This window comes from Balaenoptera ricei, chromosome 12, assembly GCF_028023285.1.
Source record: "Balaenoptera ricei isolate mBalRic1 chromosome 12, mBalRic1.hap2, whole genome shotgun sequence".
Classification (NCBI taxonomy): Eukaryota; Metazoa; Chordata; class Mammalia; order Artiodactyla; family Balaenopteridae; genus Balaenoptera; species Balaenoptera ricei.
In genome coordinates this window covers 8,833,476-8,855,678 of record NC_082650.1, presented here as the reverse complement: position 1 = coordinate 8,855,678, position 22,203 = coordinate 8,833,476, and the positions used below count along the sequence as shown (strand labels likewise).

Sequence of the window (22,203 nt, the reverse complement as noted above, 5' to 3'; positions counted from 1 at the left end):
TCACTTGTATCACTTTTTTTTTTTTTAGATTTCACATATAAGCGATATCATATGGTATTTGTCTTTCTCTTGTTCATCCTATTTAAAACATCACCTCTCATCAGCTCTGACCCCTTCCTCTGCTTTAATTTCTTTATAACACTTAATGTCACTGGACCTTAGAGTATATGGTTATTTATGTGTTTATGGTCTGTTTTGCTTACTTGAATGTAAGCTCCATGAAGGCAGGCACTTCGCCAGCTCTGTTCTCTGCTGTTTCCCCAGGGCCTGGAACAGTGGCTGGCACACAGAGGGAACTCAATAAAAGTTAGTTGAATGAGTGAACGATTGAATGAATGACCATTTGGCTTATCATATGACTCTCTCTATATGATTGGCTAAAGACTCATTGCTGGGGTCTAAGGAAACAGCCACCTAGTGAGCAAAAGAGGCCATAACCCACCAGCAGGTCACCTATATAGCTGCCTCTACTATCAGGAAGGGGTGTCTTTTGTTAAATAATTACATAACAAGAGATTCTACTTTCTATAAATTATGAAAGCAGATACTTTACAATAGCTTTACTCGCTAATATTTTCAGAACTTAATTGGACCTGATAGATTAAAAAATAAATCAGATTTTTAAAAATATCAAAAATGTTTCTGAGAAAACATTTTGACTCATCTGAACAATTTTACCCAGTGGGGTCGGAATGGAAGCAGCTAGTAATAAATTATGCTTGTAGCTAAAAGAAAATTTATGTTGAATGGGTTAAATTTTTAATTTACTACACCAATTTCCATGTTGTTTAGATAGCTGCATTATATATACTCCAAACCTAATTGAAAAATTGAACTTGTATCTTAAGATTCTAGCTTCCCCATTCACTCCAAATTCTTAAATATCTAGATAAGAAATTGGTTATTTTATATTTTTAAGAAAGCTAGAAATCGAGGATGATACATTGAAAAGTCAGGTGATTTAGGGAATACTAATTTGTCTCCCTTATGGAACCCAGTGCCAAAAGACCAACTATAAAGTGAAAAAATAATTATACATGGGGGAAGGCACTGGCGGACAGAGGAAGGGGGAGAAATGACAAGAAGAAAGGAAGTGATTTTCTCACGAAAGCTGACAAAATAAGGAAACATGTAAGCTTACTCTTGCTAAAAGGTAAGGAAGGATGAATATAAAATTATTTGTTCTAACAAACAAACAGTGTAATTAAGTCTTGTCCTGTTCATCATATTTCCTTCTCCAATTGTGATACTTATTGAAACGTGGAAAGTTGGGGTGATTGTGTAAATCTGTATTTTCCATTTGCTGTGTGAAGTTAATAGCATTTTGTACATTCCTCTGGGAGCATTTATCTTGCTGCACTGTAATATCTGTTTACATTTTTGTGTCCTGGGGCAGATCAACAACTCCTCCAGGGCTGGACCTCTAGACTCATAATCTTCTTTATATCAGCAAAAGCCAATAAACTTTGGTAGATCAATTATGGAGCAGAAATACCTTTGCTCTATAGTCCTTCAAAATCATTCAATATTCAATTAAATTAAACTCAGAAGACCTCGAAAATCCTTAGTCTAGCAATGAAATCTAGTAATCTGTCACCAGTCAACCGGTGTCCAACTGTTTTAAAAAGAGAGGATTAGAATTACCTTAAAAATTCTCTAAACATGTATGAGAGATTTTTTAGTAAATAGAATATTTAGTAAATATACAGGAAATCTATTCCAAGTGTAATAGGAGGAAATTAATTTTCAGAGATAAGAAGAGCTTCTTAATATTAAACAACTTTGCAAAAAGTTTATTTCCACGATAATACTCAAATTTGTACTGACTTTGCCCATATTCACTGATACTTTACTATTTTTCAAATACTATAGCTTGCTTCCCAAATTGAAAATTTTAGGGGTCAGTATTGACCTGCTCATTCATTTATTCATTGATTTACTCAACCAGTGTTTACTGAGCCCCAACTATGTGTCCAAGCACTGAGGATATTATAGTGAATGGATATAGACACAGTTTCACAAAGCTCAGAGTTATCAAACAATTGCACAAATAAAAAAAAATCTCAATAGTGATAAGGATATAGATAGATATGGTACTGGGGTTATAAGGGAGATTTTCCCTAAGTGGGGTGCTCAAAGAAAGCTCTCTAGGAGAAACGATGACTAAATGAGATCTGAAGGGAGGTAGATTGACCAGGTCAAGAACTGAGGGAAGAGGCGTTCCAGCAGAAGGAACAGCAAACCAAGCTCCCTTTGGGGGAGCAAGGCCAATGTGGCGGAAGCAGGAGACCAATGGGGTGATGCTGATCTTGGGAAAATGGGAAGTCACTGAAATGCTTTCAGCCAGAGAGGGATGGGGTGGACTGAGCTGTGGCATGAGCGATTTGCCTTCCCAAAGACCCTGTGTGGAGGGAGGACTGGGGGTGGCTAGATTGGATGGGGCATTAGGGGACTAGGGTTGCAGGCAGGAACTTGAGGGAGGCTGAGCCTTTCTCCCACTCCACGGAGAATGACTCCTTCTTAGCAAAATCAGTGTTTTGACACCAAAGTAAAATAAAAGCTGAAAATGTATTTCCAACCAACGAGGAAATGGAACACCAGCCACAATGATTTTTTAATGTAATTGCTCCTCCCCAAAGCCTGCAAGCTTTCTACAAGTGTAGGAAATGTACATTATTCCTGATTGTATCTTAGGCCTAGCACACTATGAAAACAGATTAAATGATTGTCAAGTAAATGAAAGAGGCATGGTGTATTAGTCTGCTAAGGCTGCCATAACAAAGTACTACTTAAACAACAGAAATTTATTTTCTCACAATTCTGGAGGCTAGAAGTCCTAAATCAAGGTGTCAGCAGGGATGGTTCTTTCTGAGCACTGAGGGAAGGATCTGTTCTGGGCCTCCCTCTTGGCTCGTAGATATGTCTTTAGATCTTCCTAATGTGTGTTTCTGGGTACAGATTTCCCCCTTTTCTGACACCAGTCATATTGGATTAGAGCACACCCTAAGGTCGTCATTTTAAACTTGATTACCTCTATAAGGGCCCCATCTCCAAATAAGGCCACATTCTGAGATACTAGGGTCAGTATTAGGACTCCAACATATGAATTTGGGGGGAACGCAGTTCAACCTATAACACATGGGGCTGTGAATCTGGGTAGCCAGTTGGTGTTAGAGGATTCCATGTGACAAGGCAGCTTTTGCTTGTTCCACTGAACAGTGCCAGCTCCCTCATGTGCTAACCCCTAGGAAGCAGAGTTCAGAGTGTAGAGCAGACAGAATTCCTTTTCCTGGTCACTTCAAAACTTATCTCATTTCCCTGAAAAGCCCAACTAAAACACATGAATTTTCCAGACTGTTATAGGTTGAATTGTGTCCCCTGAAAATTCATATGTTGAAATTCTAACCCCCAGCACCTCAGCATATGACTATTTGGAGAGAACGTCTTTAAAGAGGTAATTAAGTTAAAATGAGGTCATCAGGGTGGGCCCTAATCCAATAGGAGCAATGTTCTTATAAGAATATGAAATTTGGACACAGATAAACACAGAAAGAAGACTGTGTAAGACACAGTGAGAAGGTGGCCATCTACAAGCCAAGGAGAGAGGCCTCAGAAGAAACCAACCCTGCTAACACCTTGATCTCAGACCTCTATCCTCCAGAAAGGTGAGAAAATAAATTTCTGTTATTTAAGCTGCATCATCTTTAATATTTTGTTATGACATTCCTAGCAAACTAATATATAAACCATACTGGCCAACACTTCTATTTCTTTTTTTTATTGTAGTATAACTGCTTTACAATGTTGTGTTAGTTTCTGCTGTACAATGAAGTGAATCAACTATATATATACATATATCCCCTCCCTCTTGGACCTCCCTCCCCCAGCATTCCACCCATCTAGGTCATCACAGAGCACTGAGCTGAGCTTCCTGTGCTTTATAGCATGTTCCCACTAGCTATCTATTTTACACATGGTAGTGTATATATGTCAATCCTAATCTCCCAATTCGTCCCACCCTCCCCTTCCCCCCCATGTCCACATGTCCATTCTCTACATCTATGTCTCTATTCCTGCCCTGGAAGTAGGTTCATCTGTACCATTTTTCTAGGTTCCACAGATATGCATTAAACATATGATATTTGTTTTTCTCTTTCTGACTTACTTCACTTTGTATGACAGACTCTAGGTCCATCCACGTCTCTACAAATGACCCAATTTTGTTCCTTTTTATGGCTGAGTAATATTCCATTGTATATGTGTATCACATCTTCTTTATCCATTCATCTGTCGATGGACACTTAGGTTGCTTCCATGTCCTGGCTATTGTAAATAGTGCTGCAATGAACATTGTGGTACATGACTCTTCTTGAATTATGGTTTTCTCAGGGTATATGTCCAGTAGTGGGATTGCTGGGTTGTATGGTAGTTCTATTTTTAGTTTTTTAAGGAACCTCTAAAATGTTCTCCATAGTGGCTGTATCAATTTATATTCCCACCAACAGTGCAAGAGGGTTCCCTTTTCTCCACACCCTCTCCAGCATTTATTGTTTGTAGATTTTTTGATGATGGCCATTCTGACCAGTGTGAGGTGATACCTCATTGTAGTTGTGATTTACATTTCTCTAATAATTAGCCATGTTGAGCATCTTTTCATGTGCCTATTGGCCATCTGTATGTCTTCTTTGGAAAAATGTCTATTTAGGTCCCAGGCCTGGTCCTCTGCCCTCTGAGGCCCCCTCTGGCCACATGGGTCCTGGGGGCATGGGAGGGAGTGAGGTGGGGAGGAAGAGTAGAGGAGAACAAGGAGCGACCCCCGGGGATCAGAGGATCGGGGAAATGTGGCTGGCACTTCCGCTGCCCACTTGGGCCCTGGCAAGCCTGCAGAGGTCCGGGGCCTGATCCTCCACACTCCCGAGGCTGGAAGCACTCCAGGGCCCCCTCGGTCTGCGCTGAGCCTAAGCCCTGCCCCTCACCCCTTCAGGGCCTTTTCTGGCCATGTGGGTCCTGAGCCTAGGTCTTGTCCCTGCCTAAGCCCTGTCCCCCACAGCCAAGGCCTTTTCCAGGCTTTCTTTTTTTTTTTTTTTTTTGCTATTGTGGTTCTGTTTTACCTTTCAGTTGTTGTTTCATTTATATTTTTATTTTTTTCTAATATTCCTGTTAGTTTTCTAATGTTATTTTATTTTTTATTCTTTGTTATTGTTCTGCTCCTTTGTTTTTCTTTTTTTGTTTGTTTGTTTTGTTTTGCTGTGCTGCGCGGCTTGCAGGATCTTGGTTCATGGGCTGGGGGTCAGGCCTGAGCTCCTGTGGTGGGAGCATCAAGCCCGAACCGCTGGACTAACAGAACCTCAGATCCCAGGGAATATTAATTGGAATGAGGTCTCCCGGAGGTCCTCAATTTGGCACCAAGACCCGGCTCGACCCAATTGCCTGTAAACCCCAGTGCTGGAAGCCTCAGGCCAAACAACCAGAAGACAGGAACACAGTCCCCCCCATGAAAAAAAAATCGGATGACAAAAAAAATATGTTACAGACGAAGGAGCAAGGTAAAAACCTTCAACACAAAATAAATGAAGAGGAAATAGGCAACCCACCTGAAAAAGAATTCAGAGTAATGATAGTAAAGATGATCCAAAATCTCAGAAATAGAATGGAGGCACGGATCAAGAAAATACAAGAAATGTTTAACAAAGACCTAGAAGAACTAAAGAACAAACAAAAAGAGATGAACAACACAATAATTGAAATGAAAAATATAGTAGAAGGAATCAATAGCAGCATAACTGAGGCAGAAGAATGAATAAGTGAGCTGGAAGACAGAATGGTGGAAATAACTGCCGAGGAGCAGAATAGAGAAAAAAGAATGAAAAGAATTGAAGACAGTCTCAGAGACCTCTGGGACAACACTACACACACCAACATTTGAATTATAGGGGTCCCAGAAGAAGAAGAGAAAGAGAAAGCATCTGAGAAAATATTCAAAGAGATTATAGTTGAAAACTTCCCTAACATGGGAAAGGAAATAGTCACCCAAGTCCAGGAAGTGCAGAGTCCTATACAGGATAAACCCAAGGAGAAACACACCAAGACACATATTAATCAAACTAACAAAAATTAAATTCAAAGAAAATATATTAAAAGCAGCAAGGGAAAAGCAAAAAATAACATACAAGGGAACTCCCATAAGGTTAACAGCTGATTTCTAACCAGAAACTCTACAAGCCAGAAGGGAGTGGCACGATATATTTAAAGTGATGAAAGGGAAGAAACTACAACCAAGATTACTCTACCCAGCAGGGATCTCATTCAGATTTGATGGAGAAATCAAAAACTTTACAGACAAGCAAAACTAAGAGAATTCAGCACCACCAGACCAGCTTAACAACAAATGCTAAAGGAATTTCTCAAAGTGGGAAACACAAGAATAGAAAAAGACCTACAAGAACAAACCCAAAACAATTAAGATAATGGTAATAGGAACATACATATCTATAATTACCTTAAATGTAAATGGATTAAATGCTCCAACCAAAAGACACAGACTAGCTGAATGGATATAAAAACAAGACCCATATATATGCTGCCTACAAGAGACCCACTTCAGACCCAGGGACACATACATATACAGACTGAAAGTGAGGGGATGGATAAAGATATTCCATGCAAAAGGAAATCAAAAGAAAGCTGGAGTAGCAATACTTGTATCAGATAAAATAGACTTTAAAATAAAGACTGTTATAAGAGACAAGGAAGGACACTACATAATGATCAAGAGATCAATCCAAGAAGAAGATATAACAATTATAAATATTTATGCACCCAACATAGGAGCACCTCAATACATAAGGCAAATGCTAACAGCCATAAAAAGGGAAATCAACAGTAACACAATAGTAGTGGGAGACTTTAACACCTCACTTACACCAATGGACAGATCATCCAGACAGAAAAGAAATAAAGAAACACAAGCTTTAAATGACACAATAGACCAGATGGATTTAATTGATATTTATAGGACATTCCACCTGAAAGTGGCAGAATATACTTTCTTCTCAAGTGCACATGGAGCATTCTCCAGGATAGATCACATCTTGGGTCACAAATCAAGCCTTGGAAAATTTAAGAAAATTGAAATCGTATATATCAAGCATCTTTTCCAACCACAACACTGTGAGATTAGAAATCAATTACAGGAAAAAAACTGTAAAAAACACAAATACATGGAGACTAAACAGTGCGCTGCTAAATAACCAAGAGATCACTGAAGAAACCAAAGGGGAAATAAAACAATACTCCTCTTCTTTTTTTTTTTTAAATAAATTTATTTATTTTTATTTATTTATTATTTTTGGCTGTGTTGGGTCTTCGTTGCTGTGTGCGGGCTTTCTCTAGTTGCAGCGAACGGGGGCTACACTTTGTTGCGGTGTGCGGACTTCTCATTGTAGTGGCTTCTTTTGTTGTGGAGCACGGGCTCTAGAGCGCGCGGGCTTCAGTAGATGCGGCACATAGGCTCAGTAGTTGTGGCTTGTGGGCTCTAGAGCACAGGCTCAGTAGTTGTGGCTCATGGGCTTAGTTGCTCCACGGCATGTGGGATCTTCCTGGACCAGGGCTCGAACCTGTGTCCCCTGCATTAGCAGGCGGATTCTTAACCACTGTGCCACCAGGGAAGCCCAATACTCCTATTCTTAAAGCCCAGTTTCACTTAATAATTCCATACCATGGTTCACTTCTTATTAATAACAAGTAATATTTCCTGAGCCCTTACCTTATGTGTCAGGCACTGTGCTAGACCATTGTCAATATTATTTAGTCTGTACAAACTCCTGGACATAAGGACTGTTATGATCTTAATTTTTATGGAAAAGAAACCTAAGTGTAAGAGATGTGAATTAACTTGCCTAAGGTCATCTAGTAGGAAGGGTACAGAGTCGGGGTCTCCAAGGCTGTCCCCTTAGCCTCTGAGTCACCTTTGTGGCAGCATGAGGGCTGTTCTGGAATGTGGAATGTTACTGCACCATGGGGTCCAGAGGCATAGTGACATATCTGGGTGTTAAGGTGATGAAGAGACTAACTTACTCCTTACAACTACTTTCTTTCAAGAATAAGAAAACAAAGAACCTGACTAAAAATTCAGCCCAAACCTGAATAGACACCTCACTAAAGAGGATATACAGATGGCAAATAAGCATGTGAAAAGATGTTCCACATCATTTGTCATCAGGAAAATGCAAATTAGAACAACAATAAGATACCACTGCACGCCTATTAGAATAGCCAAAATCTAAAACATTGACAACACCAAATACTGGTAAGGGTGTGGAGCAACAGGAACTCTCATTCCTCACTTTGATACAACCACTTTGGAAGACAGTTTGGTGGTTTCTTACAAAACTAAATATACTCTTACCGTATAATCCAGCAATCACACTCCTTGGTATTTACCCAAATGAGTTGAAAATTTATGTCACGCAAAGCCCTGTACATGAACGTTTATAGCAGCTTTATTCATATTTGCCAAAACTTGGAAGCAAACAAGATTTCTTTACTAGGTGGTGGATAAAGTGTAGTACATTCAGACAGTGGAATATTATTCAGCACTAAAAAGCAATGAGCCATCAAACCATGAAAAGATGTGGAAGAAACTTAAGTGCATATTACTAAGTGAAAGAAGCCAACCTGAAAAGGCTGTATGATTTCAACTATACGGCACTGTGGAAAAAGCAAAACCATGGAGACAGTAAAAAGATCACTGGTTGCCAGGGATTGTGGTGAGGGAGGGATGAATAAGTGGAGCACAGAGGATTTTTAGGGCAGTGAAACTACTTTTTATGATACTATAAGAGTAGATGCATGTTATTATATATTTGTCCAAACCCATAAAATGTACAATAGCAAGAATGAACCCTAATGCAAACTATGGACTTTGGGTAACAGTGATGTGTTCATGCAGGTCCATCAGTTGTAACAAATGTACCACTGCGGTGAGGGATGTTGACAATGGGGGAGGCTGTGTGTGTGTGGGGGGGGGAGGGGGCATATGGGAAATCTCTGTACCTTCCCCTCAGTTTTGCTGTGAATCTAAAACTGCTCTAAAAAATGAATGTCTTTAAAAAAAAAAAAAAACTACTTTCCCAGTCTCTTGTTTCAGCTTGTCACTCTAGATTCTTCTAAACTCTTGCAGAAATCATCAGCCCTCTATTAGCAGTAATAAGACTATCGCAACATTTCAGAGCTCAGATTAAATATTTTGCCTTTGCTGTTATCACGTCATTGGACTCCTACTGTAACTGATCTTAAGCGGAAAAAAGATTGGAAGAAAATGACAAATCATCAGATCACAAAGTCTCTGATGACTGAAGCTGAAGGTATGCCTGTTGGTGTCACAGCAATGTCCCCGTTTATTTGCACAAGAAAACATTTATAAACATTTAGATGGGGCCCACACAGAGCAGGTATACAGACTGCTCCCTCCTATTCACGCCTTCAGCTAGCATTAGAGGTTTAAGACCTTGGAATGCTGACAAGAAATACACACTTTAAATGTCTATTTCAAAAAGGCAATAAATGGGATGGGATAACATGCTTCATTGCATGGAATATTGAACTTTTCCTGAATGTAAAACTGCCTACACAGCTAGAGATGAAAGGTATTCCAGTGTTTACCCCTACTTGCCAAACTGCTGAGATTTGCATTTTCCTGTAATTAATGCCCCTGTTGATAGCTGGAACATAGTGAGAAACAATGAATCCAGCTCTCAGGTGAGGTGGCCCCCGAGGGCCACCATCTTCCCAAGCCAGCAGTTTGTGCCTCCCACGGACGCCCTTGCCACCACTCAGAAACATTTGAGACTTTGGGAGAAAGAAGGTGAGTGGAATTTCCCCATACCTGGAAGGGTTAAGCACTGAGTCAATCTACAGCAAACGGCACACCCAGTTTGAGGTCCATGAGGGTGAAGTAATTTATCTGTGAGTCATATCACTGAATACACTCTATTCTACAGAATGTTGGTTAGCAACTCGCTTCCAAACATCGAGTCCACTGGTTCTGTTATACACAACATCTGAAAGTGAGACGAGCTGCTCATTTTGACTCAGCATCAGGCAATGAAACAAATCTGACATTGAAATGGGCTTGGGTTTTCAGCAATAGATTTAGACTCTGAAGAGAGGTGCTGTGTTGCATGATTCCATTTTCACACTGAGCATGACAGCCAGAGACGAAGGACCATCCCAGTGCCCCTGGCTAAGGGGCGAGAGAGAGAGAGACACTTCTGAGAAACTTTCAGTATAGGAAAAGAAAAAGAAAGGGAACCCAGCCCAAAGGAACCCAGTTTTATTATATCATGGCTTTTTCAGAGGCTCTGACTATATGATTAACTTCTTAGCAATTGGCAGGACTTCATACTGATTTGCGTTTTAAACTAGAACCTTAAAACCCAGTTACCGTAACCACAGATCCTATTAAAAGAATCCTGTATTTGTAAGTCAGGAGGCATGACTTACAAATGTGTGTGTCTATGGCTGGGAGAAAAGTGTGATGAGTTGCTGTTTTGTTGCCAGGCAATAGGTTTTATGTGACAACAATTCCCTTTCTCTAAAGAACCGAGTGCTCTTTTTGTTTCATGAAAGCAGGGCATTTTCTTAGTACAAGAAGTACACATGGAGTTTATATTAATTCGTAAGATTATAGTAAACAGTGTTTATGAAAGGGAATGCTATTCTACATCTTTGTTCTTTTGTTTGCTTTTCATTGCCACCTGAGAAACCTTTTGCTTAAAGAGACATGTTTCCTTTTCTCATCTGATTACCATTGTTTGGCTTATCTGGCTGTGGTTTGTGTGACTGTGATTCTCTCCAAGCCTCTAAACTCCTCGGGTTTAGTAGTCAGTATGCCTCTGAGCTACTCAACAGAGAACATATCTACATTTGGAAATGTTACTGGATTTGATTTTATAATTTTAAACTAGTTAGCTAATCCTGATGTGAACATGTTGTGGTGTCTTCTATATTTCTTCTTCTTTTACTGATTCCATCCTCATTTAGTATATGTGTGTTGTGTGCTGTTGTATTATAGTCTCCCCAAGATAGGGCCCTGGATCTCTTGCATCCTTACAGTCTTAACAACATCTAACTTGGGATGTAGTAGATGCTTAATAAATGCTTGTTGAATATCAGATGAATGAATGGATGCACAAAGATTAATATAGTGTTGCCTTTTCCAGTTACATGGATTTTCTATAGATTCAGGGCAGACCCTGAAAAAAGTGAAGTGGTGATTGATATTACAGGTACTGTAAAAAGAGGCAGAAATCTAAATACACTTAAGTTAAAGACCTGTCTTTCCTCCATAAAACCATGTTTTACATAGAAATATCAATCAAAACCTCTCAGCTATAGATTCAGAACACTGATATTCTTTTAATTTTAGGAGACCATAGAGTTAATTCTAAAAATGGAAATGGCTTGAGAGCCAGCCCCATGTTCAATGTTCAATTTTTTTTCTTAAGGTATGATTTTCTCCTAAACCCGAGTTAGGGCTTTGCTACCATGTTACAACATAATCTGAAAAGGTATCCCTGACAGTAGGAAGTGACATATGTGCTGGTCTTTCTTTTTGACAGTATAGAAAAATCTATGGGTGAAGTTTGTCTCTTGGGTTTCAGAAGATTAAAATGCTTCCCCTACCCCATCCCTGCCACCCTCTAGGACGTTGATTTTTGTTCCCAAAGAATAATGGTATACTCATTAAGCTACTGTTCTAAACTCTTTACATGAATTAATCCCTTCAATCCTCCCAACAATCTTATGAGGTGGAAGCTATTACGGTCCACCTTATAGAGGAAGAAACTGAGGCACAGAGAGGTTGAGTAACTTGCCTAAGGACTCTACATCTAGTATGCAGCAGAAGTGAGTTTGGGACTCTGGCAGGCTCGCTCGACTCCACTGTCCTAAGCCTTCTATGACACACCTCTGAAACAGAGAACGGGAAAGGGTGACCCGACACACAAATCGTCACCGCGCCAGGCCTCTCCGCCCAACTGCTGCCTTCCGCAACTGCACTCTCCTTGGCCTTGTTCTGGGCTGTTCTAAGGCCGATGGCTCACTTGCACCAAGGCTCAAGGGTCTTGCAAACCTAGTGAATGCAAGAGCCAGCCCAGAGCTCCCTTGTCCATGAGCTGAACCTATGCTGTGGGTGAGCGGGCCTCCCTGGCCTTGACTTGAGACTCACCGCTCCGGACCTGCACCCTGAAAGCCTGGGACTGGTCTTCGTGGAGAGCCAGGCAAGGCACTCTGACACCAACTGCCTCAGTTGCATCCTTACAGCTTCAGTAGCATCTAACTTGGCATCCGCCAAGAGGTGGTACATTCCCTGCAAGGGCAGGCCTGGGGCTACACCCAAGGAGATGTACTGACTCTCATTACAGAGAGAACATTCTGGCACTCCAGCCCTGCCAAAGGCTGCCGTAACATAAACTGCCCTCTCCTCCAAGGGATGGGGGCTGGGGGCAGGCACACACACACACACACACACACTACGTGCTTTTAGGTAACAGGTTTGCCTCTCACAACTATCCTTTATCAGCAAACACTCCTGAAAGTACAGCCCATACCTGCATTCCAAAGACCACACAAATCACTTCCCTCCCTGCTAAAAGGCCCTCACTCCCAGAGTGAGTCATAGCAACTGCTAAAGAGTAGTCATCGGTGGGTCCCACCCTTCCCCCAGGAAGTGAGAAAGAGTAAATATATATATAGTTTTTCTCTCAGCACTGATGCACATGTTAAATAGGTGATTTTTAAAAGTGAGAGCTGTTTAAGAGGTAGTGACAGCTCTGGAGAAGTACAATGAGTCAGGGGACGTGGTGGTAGCCTGGTAGAAACCGCAGGATTCCTATGAACTCTTTTATGAACAGGGCTTTGAAATTCCAGAGCCCGCAGGAGGTGGCTTCCTCTTTGATTCAGCATTGCTGGGCTGCCAAGAATGCAGTAAGGACTGGGGCACTCGGGACACCTGAGACGTGGGGTCAGCGAGGCAGCCCTAGGGGAGAATTCCAGAGTTTGGGCTGGGTTCTTTCAGCATTAAAAAAAAACAAAGTGTCACTTCTTCCATGAACCTCAGCGCCCTAAAACCCCTACATAAATCAATGAATGTTTATGCAACTCCAGGACCCAACCAAACAAAAGTCAAGGGGAGGTGGTGTCCAAAAGGCCACTGGGATCCTTGGGATAATACTGATGTACAAGACGCCATTCAACAGGGCTTATGATATGATCACTCTGGGGGCCAGGACCCCAAATTACCTGTTCTATTCCAACTATCCAATTTAGACTGCCTCCAGTGATTGCGGCAAACCAACATTCCACTTATAATCTCTCCAGAAAGACAAAGGGGCCACCTAAGAAACAGCTCTAGAACCATACAAGGCCATTGATAAGTGAGGAAGACATAGATCACAGAGAGCCTAAATGCAGTGGAGTCACGTGGGGTCTTGTTAAAACATGGATTGGGATAGGGTCTCAGGTTCCACATATCGCCCTGTCGGTGCCCAGGCTGCTGGTCTGCGGATCACACTTTGAGTATTTGGGGTTCCAGAGAGCTCTTGAGGGGAGCTGGTCAGTGGACCCTGGTAGAGTCAGGGAGGTTTCCTGGAGCATGAGGGATTGAGATGGGTCCCTCATGGTGAGATTGGATGGGAAGGAGAGTAAAAATACCCCAGATCCTCCATAAGGCAGTGGGTGACCTGGGGAACCCTCATGGTGTATGGAACCGCTCCCGGTTCAAGGACAGGATCAGCCTGCCAGATATCCCTGGGGGCGTGGAAGGGCTGGAGAGGCTAGGAGCTTGGAAACTGGACTCTGCCATTCAGTAGCTGGGAGACTAGGTAGGTTTGAGAAATGAGGATAGTAACACCAATCCCCTAGGACTGGAGTGAGGATGGAATGAGATGATATATAAAGTGCTTAGTGTAAAGCGTGGCACAGCACAAGCAATCTGTAGATAGAATACTTGTTGATATTGTTGTTGTTGTTGTTGTTATTATTATTATTAGCTGAAGCAGAAGAGTGTTAGGTCTATTTATTTCTGAGCCTTGGGCCAACATATCCCCAAACAGAGGGCTCCCAATTAAAGCAGGAGCCCCCTTCTTTTCATGTGTGGCCCTCAGGGTGCAGCGTAGCCCATGATGCTGGGATGGATGGGAGAATTGCATGGCCTTGACACAGGGCAGAAGGGCCTTGATTCCAGGGCCTAGGAAGGACTGAGACTGTCCCTGCTCCTGGACATAAACAGGGGAAAGGACTCAAGGTGCTCAGGACTAATTTATTGGTGGAAAAAGTGACTTTAAAATATTCTAAACAAGCCTGTCCTTACCTTGAAATGTCACCATACAGCAGACTCTATTTCAGCCACAGTGGACCTGGGCATGTTCGAACCCAGGGTGCAACCAGATCCAGGATCGGAATTTCCTAGTGGCAGGTTTTCTAATGCTGGTTATCTCCAGGCCCTGCTAAGCCACATACTCTAGCCCTCCAAGACAGCAAGAGTCGTGCTGAATGCAGTCACTAAGGCACTTTCAGCAGAGAGTGTGGAGTTCACTTCTCCCAAATATTTCCCTTTGAGAGATAAACCAAGAGATAAATGGAAGGTATCAGGCAATGTCAAGCTCCAGCTAGGCCAGACGTCTCTGGAAGAGCAACAGGGAATGTTGATGAAATGGGCAGAATCTAAACAGCAATGATTTATTTTCCACAGTCTCTGGCACTCTTCAATCCTTTTTTTTCTCCTCCCTTTCTCTTTAACAGGGCACAAAGAACAATTTTCAGGCCAGTTGGCTGAGCTTTGCGTTTTCCTCAGATGGATTTGTATGTGAAACGATTTAGTTTTTACACGGCTGTTATTAGTGCATCAACGCTACTCCAGTTCTTCATCTGTTCTTTCAAGGATTTATCCAACATGCGAAGATGTTTCCTGGCTGTAGAGGTAAAGAGACCCAAGGCCACTTCTTGTGTCTCCTCTTTTCCCTGGCACTGGCTGGAGAGCCCTATCACCTATGGCCTGTTCTCCTTGCCCCGCCCTCCTGAGGAGCCCCACCTCAGAGAGCGGCCCCCCCTAACCTGGGAGGCTCCCACAGTGGCCTCTGGCTGACCAAAGTTGGCCAGCTGGGAGCCCCTCCCACCTGTGGACCTCTGGATCCCAGGTCTCAGTCCAAGATGACAATTCAGTCATCGCACCCTCATTTACTGGAGGGAGGAGGCCTCCCAGAGGCCCCACCCGCTCCTCGGGTCACATGTGCATTTTAGCAGCTGCGTGTATTGGTTCAACCTGGCGGAGAATAAGCAGTCAGTGAATAGAATACTTGCTGATATTATTAATAGGTGAAGCTTACTGAAACAACCGAGTAGCAAACATACACCAGGCGCGGTGTGAGGGTGTTGGGTCTACAGAGATGGGCAAGATGTGGTCCCTGCTGCCTCTGGCTGTTTCCGGGCCACTGTGGACAACTGACAAAAAATGTATTATTAAACTGAAGGTGATGAAGGGAGAAGTAAGAATAGCACACTCTGTGCCCAATCTATCTCTGAGAGGGGAGGTGACATTCGGGCTGTGCCATGGTCTGAATGTGTCCCCCCAAAACTCATATGTTGAAACCTTAACCCCCAAAGATGATGGTATCAGGAGGTGGGGTCTTTGGGAGGTGCTCAGGTGTGAGGCAGGAACTCTCATGAATGGGATCAGAGCCCTTATAAAAGAGGCTCCGGAGCCGTCCCTCACCCCTCCCACCACATAAGGACACAGCAAGAAAGCCTCAGCTATGAGCCAGGAAGAGGGCTCCCACCAGAACCTGACCATGCTGGCACTTGACCTTGGGCTTCCAGCCCGCAGAGCTGTGAGAAATAAATTTCTGTCATTTATAAGCCACGCAGTCTGTGGTATTTTGTTACAGCAGCCTGAGCCGTCTAAGACAGGCTGTTTCTTCAGGGCTCCAGAGGGAGAAGAGGTGAAAGGGTGCATTGGGCACTGCGAGAAGGATGTGAAGGCAAAGAGGTGGGTGTGAAAGGATGTGGCCTCTTGCGGGAGAGCATCCGGGTTGGCTGGAGTGGAGGAGGGAATGGGGCCAAGGGGAGGGGAGGTTGGAAAGGCACAGTGGAGGTTGATGTGAGGGCCTGTGTGCATCCAAGGAGTCAAAACCTTGACCTGTGGGCAGTAAGGAGCTAAATGAGGACCATGGTGGCTCTAATGATGGGACCCTGAGAATCGAAAGGAGGTGGGGACGTGTCATGGAGGATCACGTAAGGCAGAGGCTTAGGGATTCCCTGTTGCGAAGGGTCTGTAGCATCTTATGCAGTACCACACATGCCCAGGCACTTGGCAGGTTTCATTATGTAGGTGACATTCCCTATGTGGTAAAGGTGAGAAAAATACTGCAGTAAATGGTTACTCTACTTAACAGCCTTGTGACGTTCTCCAGAATGACTATACAAATTACACTGTCAAGTCCACAGTTGTTCTCTGTGGCCTTATTATATGACCTCTGTGCATGAAGCATGACCCCCCTGCTGAACGAACCCATGAGAACTCTGGCATTCCACTGAACAAGTCTCCTTCACATGTGGGTATGGTCATTCTGTAGATACCAAGAGGGTGCCTAAGGCGACAGCCCAAATCAAAGCTTAGGTTTATCTGGAGACAAAAGTCCTAGAAGAACCTTGATTCACTAGATTTAAAAGACACCACCACACAGGAAGTCGTTCAGTCAGGTGACCTCTTGACTCTCATGAATAGGGGGGGTCTGTCTGATTTGTGTGGAGTCAGGGGTGGATTTATGGAGAGAGTGGAGCAAGAGTTTCAGGCACCTCACTTGCCTGGCCCCCAGCAAAGGTCCTGTGCCAATTTTTTAATTCATAATTTTGTATTATTTATCTGGGGTGGGGCATAAATAAAGCCTGGACCTGCCCCTGGGTGTATTTCCAATTTGAAGATGACATTAATCTTGAGCAGCAAGCAATTAGAACCTTGGCAGTATTTAAGCAAGCATTGCATGATTTAAGATGGCTCCTAACCGTAAGGACGCTTCAGTGGAAAGAATGAGGGGTCGTGTGCACTGTGCTGCAGATTCTGACTTCAATAGACACTTGATCTCAGAAAGTAAATCTGGGGGCTTCCCTGGTGGTGAAGTGGTTGGGAGTCTGCCTGCTAATGCAGGGGGACACGGGTTCCAGCCCTGGTCCGGGAAGATCCCACATGCCGCGGAGCAACTAAGCCCGTGCGCCACAACTACTGAGCCTGCGCTCTAGAGCCCGTGTGCCACAACTACTGAGCCCATGTGCCACAACTACTGAAGCCCGCGCGCCTAGAGCTCGTGCTCCACAATGAGAAGCCACCACAATGAGAAGCCCGCGTGCAGCAAGGAAGACCCAACACAGCCATAAATAAATAAATAGTAAATTTGTGATGCCAGGCCCAACTTTTCAGAGTCCTTTTTTTTTAAGTGGGGCACAATTGGCTCAGCAAGGGCGACTGGACAGACTGCTTCACACTTAGTGGGTGCCTACTAAATGGTTCATGAACGAATGGTAGTAATTGAATGAATAGTAGTAAATAATAGTAAATGGTAGTAAATGAACGAATGGTAGAATACAAAGTATTAGCCCTAGCATGCTTGAAGTCCTTGGATTTTTGTGTTGTTTTAATCATTTCAAAAATATGTGCTTCCCTGGTGGCACAGTGGTTAAGAATCTGCCTGCCAATGCAGGGGACATGGGTTCAAGTCCTGGTCCGGGAGGATCCCACATGCCACGGAGCAACTAAGCCCGTGTGCCACAACTACTGAGCCTGCCCTCTAGAGCCTGTGAGCCACAACTACTGAGCCCGCACACCACAACTGCTGAAGCCTGTGCTCGTAGAGCCCATGCTCTGCAACAAGAGAAGCCACCGCAATGAGAAGCCCGTGCACCCCAACAAAGAGTAGCCCCTGCTCGCCACAACTAGAGAAAGCCTGCATGCAGCAACAAAGACCCAATGCAGCCAAAAATAAATAAATAAAATAAATTTTTTAAATGTTTTCAAAAATACAAAAATGTTGCAAGAATAATTCAAAGATCTTGTTAGTTCTTGAACAATCTGAGAGTAAGCTGCAGGCATGATTTCCTCTTAGCCCTAAAAACTTTACTGCAGATGGCCTACAAACAAGGACAGTCTTCTACGTAACCACAAGGTAGCCATCAAGACCAGGAAATCAACGCTGGACCATTACAACTACTACCAACTCCATTCAAGCTTCACCATTGTCCAAATGGCATTCCTTAGAGACAAATGATACAATCCAGGATTAGGCACTTCATTTAGATGTCAAATTTCTTTAATCTCCTTCAGTCTGGAATGGTTGATATGTCTTTCCTTGTCTCTCAAAACACTGACATTGTGAAGGTTATAGGCCAGTTAATTTGTAGAATGTTCCTCTATTTGTGTGTGTCTGATATGTTCTGATAATTAGATTCAGATTAGGCATTTTTGGCAGGAATTTCACAGAAGTGCTTCATGTTCTTACTTCATCCTATCAGGTGACACATAATTTTCTTTGTCCCATTATCAATGACATTAATTTTTTTTGACAGCTCCTGCCTCAGGTTTATTTGTACAAATAGCACAGGAGGACGCCAGCCTCATGCAGACAGCAGCCCAGGAAGACACCGGTCCTTCTTTCCTCACATTGGCACATGGAGACCTTTATGGTGCATAAAGCCACCTTTAGGAGGCCTGAGCTGGAGCCAGAACTGGAGCTGGAGCCTATTTTGAGTCTTGTCCTTGGTCTTTGGCCAGCAGAGCTTGAGACCCTTGGGGCTGCAGGCACCAGCATGCTTCTGAAAGTTACACTTCTACTGGCAAGTGAGTTGTTATGTAGCCAGTTCTAGAATGTATGCCACTGGCTCTTCCTTGGAAACTTCCAGTTTTTGGAGAAGGCCTAAGAAATGGCTAGACATCAGGCTTTTTCAAAGTCTGCCCATCTTGACAGCCTATCCCTAGTGGTGTGAAACAGCTCCCTCCTAAAAGGCTTTTCATGTACCTGGTGAAGCTGCCCTAGCTAGCTAGATAGCTATCTAACTATCTAGCTAGCTATCTACCTATCTAGCTAGCTATCTCCCTTTAGTCAAGATTCCCACAGCAATCACCACAATGTTTCAGCCAGTGATCTCTGTCATATGAAGTGAGCTCTGAAGAAGGGGCTTGTGACCAAGGACCATGTGAAGGTATCTGATGATTGCTGATGTTAGCCAGAGAAGGGGTTATCTTGCATTCCAGGCATTTTTAGGATTCCTGCTGTAAAATGCTACCATCATGAACCATCCTGCCCAGATCCACCTGGTATAATTCTTTAGTTTTACTGTCAAGGGAATAATCAAGATTCCCCAGTGCAAGACACAGTGAATGGCGAGGAACATTTCTGTATTTCATTCTGACGAAATCTGAGTTACATAGTCTCTGAACACAGCCATTACAGAATCAGTATCCAGCACCTTTCCTAGCTCAGACGTACCTCTGAACTGATCTTCAGGTGTTCGTTCCACCGTGTGCATTTCTTGTGCTCTACTGATTCTTTTGGCAAGAACACTCAGCCTTCACCTTATTGATTGTGCTTATGTTAAAATGTGTCCCTTTAGTGACTGTGGCATTCTGTAATGCAAACTGGCTAGGACCTTGAATGAGCCATTACTATAAACTCCCAAGTAAAGCAAAGAGGCTTATCATGTGTTTCACAGTAAAGTGAGCAATGTCAGTAAAAAATCCTTAAACTTGCAGTTTTTAGACAAAAGTCCAAGTCTAACCATATTATAATACTGTGTGTATTAAATGTGACAATTGTCCCCCAGGCTGCTGGAACCATTTGTTTACTATCAGAGAACAAGGACTGATGTCTGGCAAAATCATTTCCCTAAAAACCCACAAGTTCAGCTAAAGTTCTAATCCTAGGTAAAGCAGAGATAGTAAAATACCTTACCATGGCATGTATTAGGGGCAATACCACCACTCAGCAACACCGTAAACCAGATCCAAGTCTTCCATTTGTCTTCCTTTGGTAGAGCACGGAAAGCCAGTCTGCAGACTTCAGGAAGCAGCTTTTCTGACATCCTCTTAATTCCTTTGGACTCCACACAACCTGCAGTTTGGTGATCAAATGCTTTAGTGTGGCTCTCAGGCTGTTGTGTTCTGACTGCCTTCATCTCCCAATACTCCCACAGCCTGAACCCTCGAGCTTGGTGTTGCCTACAGTCTCTGTAGCTTTCTCCAATTCTATGCCCTTGCACACATATTTAAATTCTTCTATGGTAGAAATTAGTTCTCAGCTGCGTTATTTGCTTGTTCATCTCTCACCTCCTCTAGACTGCAAGCCAGTTATAGCAGTTACCATGACTTTCATATTTATTTGTATGCTTGGGACATAAAAAGAGACCCAGAATTATTTGTTGAATGAATGAATGAATGCATGCATGCATGCTTCAAAAGGGCCATTTAAAATGTAGATTCTCGTTGGGTGAGATTCCAGGGTGGAGGCTATGTTCACTTGCTTTGCAATAGTAGAGGGCACTTCCATTACCTGCTACTGTTTGGTTTCTCAGTTTTGTCAACAGAAGATGTTGTACTGGGGCAACAGTTAAGAGGTAGGGGACAGGCAGGTTTTCAGAAGGAGCCCTTTATTGGAGCAAAAAAGTAATCTGAGCCAATCACACCCTAAATTACTCTTGCTGGCAATGAAAGGAGTTAAAAGGGTGAATCAAAACCATTCTACTAAGCAATACTGGCATTCTGCATCTATTACACTACGTGCTCAGTTCATATTACTACATTTTTGTAGTTAATAACTTAGCTATTTTCAATAGCTGATCTTGTATATTATGGTATATATTAATTTCTCATATCATATATAATTGTATGTTAATTTCTCACCCCTAAGACACAAATTCTATTAAAGACTTCTAAGTCTAAAAGTATAGGTTACAGTGGCCGAAAAAAGTGGATTTGTCTCATTTCTTTTCAACTGAATTTGCTGCTCATATGACTGAATCAAATAATCCAAACAGGTATTTGTGTATCAAGTACGTGTTGCCTAATACACACACTTTTGAATTAGGAAAAAGTAGCTCCACTTAAATTCAAACCATTTAGTTAAACGTAATGCTTTGCAAGTTTCTGGAGGCTCAGTTTACTTAAAACATATTTGGATGTGTAATGGTTCGTGAACTTTGCATTTTTGTAGTAACATCCACTGCCACCTCGCTGTGCAACACACGCACGAACACAGCACATTTTATAACTTTATATTTGAAAAGAAGACTTAAAAGCATCTCTTTGCCTGATTAGCAGTGATGAAAACGATCTGTTAATTGATCATGCAAGATCAATCAACAAAAATGAATTGGCTTTTAAGGGGAAAAACATCCTCTGCATTATATTTTTTTTAAAAATGCCTTTAATTTTTGTTAATGCCTAGTTGTTCCTGTTCTTAGTTTTTTATGTTTGTTTTTCTTTTTTGTCTTCTCAGACCAAATAATTTTCAATAAGAGTTAAGGTCAGAGTTGAAGCTTAGGACCAGTAAGAAAGAACAAGCTATTATTACCGTAAAATACAGTCTATTTCCCTAATGCCTGCTTGTGAACTGTCTACTTTGTTGAAATGTTTTCAGAAAGCTCTATTAAAGAATAACCATGTCTTATACCCAATAGATTTTTAGTAACTATCTGTTAAATGAATGACAGACACAAAGAAAGCTGAAGCTGCTATTTGGAAATGATGTTGCTGAAATTTCAATAAGGATTTTTACAGTTATAGATGATACTAAATGGTCTTAATGTAAATTATTACTTGACTGTGAAATTTAGTACTGTCAGTGTAGCTCTGTAAAAGAAATAAAGGACTAATCGTCACAGCTAGGTGCTTTCCTTCTTAAACAGTCAAGGAAAAGGTCAAGAAAGAGAACAAACATCTAGTATCTATATACACCACACACTAATCCAGGAACTTCACAGATCTCAGTTAATCCTTGCAGCAGATAAGGAAAATGAGTTTCAGAGAAGTTTGGAAATGCACACAACATCAGACAGGGAAGGAGGGTGCTGGGCTGGGGATTTGGAGCCTTGGAGCCACTGCGTGTCTTGCATTTGTAAATTCCATCAGGTGGTTTTGGTAGCTCTGTGGGGGAATGTGTA

At 42.4% G+C, this 22,203-nt stretch overlaps 1 long non-coding RNA gene across 1 annotated transcript in view; it reads right to left on the bottom strand.

Annotated features, from left to right (window-relative positions):
- The window catches only part of LOC132375804 (uncharacterized), a 45,139-nt gene that overhangs the window by 21,131 nt on the left and 1,805 nt on the right, over positions 1-22,203 (bottom strand). The window contains exon 2 of the long non-coding RNA XR_009506116.1: positions 19,998-20,156. This is a non-coding gene — a long non-coding RNA (uncharacterized LOC132375804). The remainder of the gene's footprint in view (positions 1-19,997; positions 20,157-22,203) is intronic.